Source organism: Canis aureus, chromosome 15 (genome assembly GCF_053574225.1).
Source record: "Canis aureus isolate CA01 chromosome 15, VMU_Caureus_v.1.0, whole genome shotgun sequence".
NCBI classification, from domain to species: Eukaryota; Metazoa; Chordata; class Mammalia; order Carnivora; family Canidae; genus Canis; species Canis aureus.
In genome coordinates, this window is record NC_135625.1 from 19,146,132 (window position 1) to 19,152,143 (window position 6,012).

At 41.7% G+C, this 6,012-nt stretch overlaps 1 pseudogene; it reads left to right on the forward strand.

The window, feature by feature from the left end:
• Window positions 1-3,323: 3,323 nt before the first annotated feature.
• Window positions 3,324-3,551, forward strand: LOC144284286 (NADH dehydrogenase [ubiquinone] 1 subunit C1, mitochondrial pseudogene; annotated as a pseudogene).
• Window positions 3,552-6,012: the final 2,461 nt, after the last annotated feature.

Sequence of the window (6,012 nt, forward strand, 5' to 3'; positions counted from 1 at the left end):
GGGTACATGGCAAACCTTTTCTTGAAAATGAACAAAGTAAGCCTATCACTTCAAGGAAAATGAACTGATAAAACTCAAGCTTTCAAGATAAAAGAGTCTTAGAAAACTTGCCACGGTGAGGTTGACAGTTCCCCAATGCTTAAAGGACTTTTCTAATGAGATCTGCTGTGATATTTATAGAAATGTGATTTGGGGATACTGTATAATGAAATGCGGTCAGCACTTGGAAGAGCTATGTAGCACAGTGAACCGGCATTCTCCAAATGACCAATGTTGTATCACGCAAGGGTAAAATATCAATTCAACGTCAAAAGTAAACCACTGGATTTTACTGTAAGATAATAGGAAATGTTCACTGATGTGGTTTCGGATTTCACATAGCAACTCATCTTAAAGAAAGTACCATTTATCAAGTCATGGTGTGGTATCCAAGAATATTTACAATTTTCTGAAAAGGCTATTAAAATACTCCTCCCTTTCCCAGCTATATAGCTGCAAGTAGCCAGATGTTCTTCACATACTTCAGCTAAAATATCCCCCAGACAACAAGCACTCAGAAACGAGAATCTATTTTCTGTTAAAACTTATTTAAAAAGAGTTGTAAGACAATGCTTACAATTTAACATTCTCATTAAATATCTTTCATTGTTTCGGAAAATGGTTATTTTTCAAAGACGTATTTATGTTAACATGTAAAGGGTTTATTACTGTTACTTGAAATGAATTGAAACATTAAAAAAAATGTGTTTGAATCTCTAACGTGGTACATATTGATAGCTATAACCTACATAGATAGAAGTGCTTTGGAGTAAATTTCTTTTAAAAACAAGGAATATTTTTATTTTCCTCCCTTCTGATAAGAACTCTTAAAATTTACTTTCTTTGCAACTTTCCTATATATCATACAGCAGTGTTACCTGTGGTCATTAGGCTACACATTATATCCTTAGTACTTATTTATCTTGCCCAATAGTTTTTTTTTTTTTTTTTTTAATCTTGCCTGATAATTTTTAAGAGTAGCAAGTCCCATGTGGGGCTCCCGGCACGGAGCCTGCTCCTCCCTCTGCCTGTGTCTCTGCCTCTCTCTCTCTCCTTCTCATAAATAAATAAAATCTTTTAAAAAATAAAATAAAAATTTAAAAAGGCCTAGTCCTTGCTGACCTCACTGAGCGGCTAGCCAAGGTCCCCGTACGCTTACGTCTGGATCTCTTTGGACGCGAGGGGATGACCTAGGGGCTGGGCCGCCAGGGGTCAGGGGTGGGGAGCGCGGGTGCGGCTGACACCTGCTGATTCAGAGGCCGTGGGGGGCGGCCGTGCCGCACGCCGCTGTGCAGAGAAGTGAAGTCCCAGAGCAACAGACCCATGAGAAACGTGGGCCAAATGGCACTATTAACGATACCAAAGATGTAACAGTTTTCATTAACAAAAGTTCGAAAATAACCTGTGCAGCAGCGGGCGTTCTGTAGTGATGGAAGATCTCAAAAAGGCCAAGACATCCTGTAATCAGATGGGTCTAAGTGGAAACATCATCTCTGGGTGTTCTGCCCGGAGTGTGTATTATGGCCAAGTCCCTAATTCAAAACCATATGTAAGAATGCTTTATCTGAGACACTGAAGTTAAAAATAAGACATTTAAATAGTAATCTCCGTTCTCTCTCGAAAGATAAATGTGCCCATTAACCCTGGATGCTAACAGGAAGATTTCTTACGCTCTCTTTGACCATTTTTTTTTCCCCAAGAACTTCACGAGGAAATCAGTACAGAAAAAAATAATTTAGGAAGTTGGCTCCTGATCAGCTACTTCACTGAATTAAAGTGCAATCAGGCTCATGACTTTGAAAAAGAAATATTAAGCATGCGTATCACATAACTCTGTGAGGTGCGGTGCAAACACGCAGGTGGGATGGGAAGCGATGGGGCACAAAGGTACACAAGACACAACACCTGCTCTTGTGGAGTTACTCATCTAGTTGGAGCAGGAAGAGAGCAACTTGAAAAGTTAAATGAAGTGTTTCAATAACAGTTCTAGACAGTAGAAGAGATGTCATAAAACAGTGCACGATTCATTGCCAAAAAGATTGTTGCTGACAATAACTGCTGCAGGATTTCAAAGAAAAAGGTCGTTTTGAGCTGAGAAAGGCCTGGGGAGACTTTACTGAGAAGGCAGGATTGCAGCTCAATGTGAGAGACGTAGAGGAGGCTGTGGGTGGGTAAAGGAGGCACATTATGAGCCTCTTAGAAAGACTTTTTTAAAAATGTATATATATAGAGAGAGAGACAGAGACATATACATATATATAAATATAAATATACTCTTCCAGGATGTTTAGGTGACTAGTCTAGGAAGGGAGGCATTCAGGGGCCCAGGTGGATGGTGCCTGGTTGTAAAGAAATACTGGGACATTCAAAAGAAAATTTGGCCAAAAGCCAGAAACAATACAAATGTCCAACAAATGAATGCACAAAATATGGTGTATGGTGGAATATTATTCAGCCTTCAAAAGGAAGGTTCTGACACACACTACAACATGGACAAATGCTGAAGGCATTATTGGCTAAAGGAAATAAGCCAGTCACAAAGAAAAAATTCTGTATGACTCCACTTTGATGACATACCTAAGGGAGTTGAATTCACAAAGACAGAGAGTGGAATGATGGTTGCCAGGGGCTGAGAGGAGGGAGGAATGGGGTTAGCTGGTTAATGGGGACAGAACTTCAATGTTCCAAGAGGAAAAGAGTTCTGCAGATGGAGGGTGGTGATTGTTGCCAGACACGAATGTACTTAAAACAGTGAACTGTACACTTTAAAATGGTGAAGATGGTAACTTTTATGTGCATTATACATTAAGAAGTCTATTTAAAAGTGGAAAGAGAGAGAGAACAGCAGCAAGCAAAGGTACAGACTGGGGCTCAAGGGGCACAGAGTGAGAGAGAAGAGACTTGGCAGTTGGCCACCACAAGCAAGGGCAGCACCTTTCCCAGGCTCTAGACCCATAAGCCCCATTGGCTCCACCTAGGAATTCAACTGAGTGGTGAGCAAGTGGTACAGAGAACCCCTCTCCCAATTTTCTTTGGAAATATTGAACTCAATTTAATGAAGGGCCTTTAAAATCTCTTAAAATTTCTGACCTTGGAAATGGACACCTGCAGACATTCACCTCCGCCCCCTGCCTGTTCCCCACTAGCCTTTACACAGAGGATGTGGACACTAAAAGTAGACAATTCAATCCCAGAGAAAGTGCAGGTGGCCTCTGCAGGGCACCAGCACACGGACAGTGTTTTATTAAGCTTAGCAAAGAGGTAGGCAGAGCCAGCTCGGCATGATGGCTCCATCCGTCCGCACTATGCACCTGTTGGGGCTGCGGCCTGTCAGGGTCCTGAGTGGCTCCTCAATAAGGTCAATGTTCTGTATTTGAGAGTCACCACATGACAAACCTGACCGGCTGGAAGTTGGACTGACCTTGGGTACCTCTGTCTTCTTGTGGATCCATCTCATCAAACAACATAATGAAGATGTCTCAGAGTATAAAAGAAGAAATGGGTTGGAATAAACTTTGGCAATACTAATCTAGTATGCTCCATAAAGTCATTATAGCAGTTCCTTTGGATTCACCAATAATTTGAGCTAAACGAGAGAGAAAAAAATTTTGTATGAATGTATGTCAAGTCAGCATTTTGTGTTTCTCATCATTACATGAAAAAAATCAAAATATTTCTATATTCTTCAGATTGTGTATATTGGGGACAAGGTGTAGAAAATGTCAATCCTGAGGCTCATTATGATAATTATTTCAATGTGGAAGTTGCCATCTGGTAACAAGGGCCAGTGGTAATTAAGGACACATTGATAAGAAAACTCTTTAGGCGATAGATTTTTTTTTTTCAATCACTGCTTAAGGATTTACTCCTTTTATCAACTCTTAATTTCTACTCAAAATAGTCTGTAGTGGATCAGGGTGTAGAATTACTTTATTTCTTAAAACGCATACTTTTTTCTTCTAGAGGAGCCATTTTTGGTGAGAAAGTAATGACAAATCCAATTATCAGACCAAAAAAAAAAAAAAAAAAAAAAGTTGGCAAAACTGAGCTTTACAAAAGAACAATTCTATTACCTAGCCATCTAGGTCACCTCTAGCTGAAAACTAGGAAGCATCAGAGAATCCACCTGATGCACAGCAGACATTCAATAATTATTTGGAGATGCATATACTCTCACGGTGAAATGGCTTGAGATCCCTCCAACAGTTACAAAGGGGAAATTGGGCTAGCTCTAGGTCTTTTCAGAATTCATGGGAACCCATCAGTTGGTCTAAACGTGACAAGGTTTTTCCTGTAAATGTGATCCTGGATCCCAAATGCCCTGGGCCTGGGGATCTTTTGCCTGCCCCCACGAACGGTGGCCTGTAATTCTATACTCATCAGGGGACGCTGGCCCCTTGAGCTCTGGTCCTCCCACCGAGTCTTAGGCAAGGTCTCCTGGCTAATGACTTGCCGAAACTGCCATTTTTTAAGTGGCCTACTTCAAAAACAGAAACAACTGAGTATTAAACCTTCTTACCAGTGTCACAAATAGAACTACCTCCTCTGCATCCTTGGGCCCTTCTGCAACCATCTATTCTTGGACCTAAATATTTTTCATCGGCAGGTGGATAAGGATGTTGGAAGATCTGAAATTACGCCTGGCCCACGGGAAGTTTAGATCACTGGTCGTACAAGCCTACGTTTTTATTCAAGCTCCTTTCAGTTTTTATTTTCTTCATTTGTAATTTAGGAAGAGATGAAAGATGGCTAATACATGGGTCTAGTTGGGCATCGGGAGTCTTTAAGGACAGATTTGTAAAAACAAAAAAATACAAAAAAAAAAACCCAAAAAGAAACGCATAAAATGTGTCAGGGAAATGGAGTTCCTATCATTTCACTCACAAATTTTGCCTTTTAAATGTAGTTCTCCTGCCAACAGTTCAGTGAAAGATGGTTTCCTTATTGTCATTTATTAGCCGTGACAGGTAGCAACACTGCTCTCAGATAGAGTCTCCCTTTGCCACAATTATCTAGTAATGCCTGCAAGGCAGACGACTGCTCAAAACTCCTTCCTTCTGGAATGCTGCTCCCAAAGGCAACAGTTCAAAGCAAACCTCTATTAACTGGAACACTGGCTTCTGCAAAATCCTCTGGACAGGAAGATCCCACCACTCCTGTAGCGATACCAGAAACTAAGACATGATTGCCTACACGCCAGTCCCAGAAAATCAAGTTCAGCAACCACTCTGTACGTGGAAGCCCCAGATACCCGCACGGCGAGGATCACCACCGCCACATCAAGCACCCAACCACAGGCTGTCGGTAGAGGTGCTTCCTTCTCAGCAAGGATCTTTCCATTAACCTCCTCCCAACAGGGAAAAAAATACCACCCCCCCGATAAAATTCAATATAACCAATGGAATAGAATGTAAGATGGTACCAACATGAAATAAATGAGATGCACTACTGGCTTATTAGCCCCTAGACGTATTTACAAACGTGACATCAAAATTACACAGTCCTTGCTAACAGGGCTCGTGACTCATAATGTGCAGCCACATAAAAATCTGATATATTTTTTATCTTTAAGTATCTTTACTGATTTCTTCCTTCTACAGTCCTTTTGTTTCTATGCATCTTAGAGCAGGGGGCAAGTGGTGGGGAGGGCAGATAAGAGAGGGGGGGAAAAGAGAGATTTAGAAAGAGAGTAAGATGACGGAGCAGTAGGAGAAGCCAGACCCAGAGTGTCACTGGGGCCCATCGGATGGCCGAGATGACCCAACAGATGGCCCGCACCTGTCACATGCGGCAGGGCACGTGGAAGTTAGAGACCCTTCCTTACCCCCTCAACCCTTCCACAGAGAAGCATCACTGCCCATCAGCCCTGCGGAAAGTGCACGGCCCCCATCCCTCAAACTGTTCTCTGAGCCTGAAAACACATGTAACGTGTTTCACAGACAACACAGAAATGCCAGAAATGGAGAGTTAAGC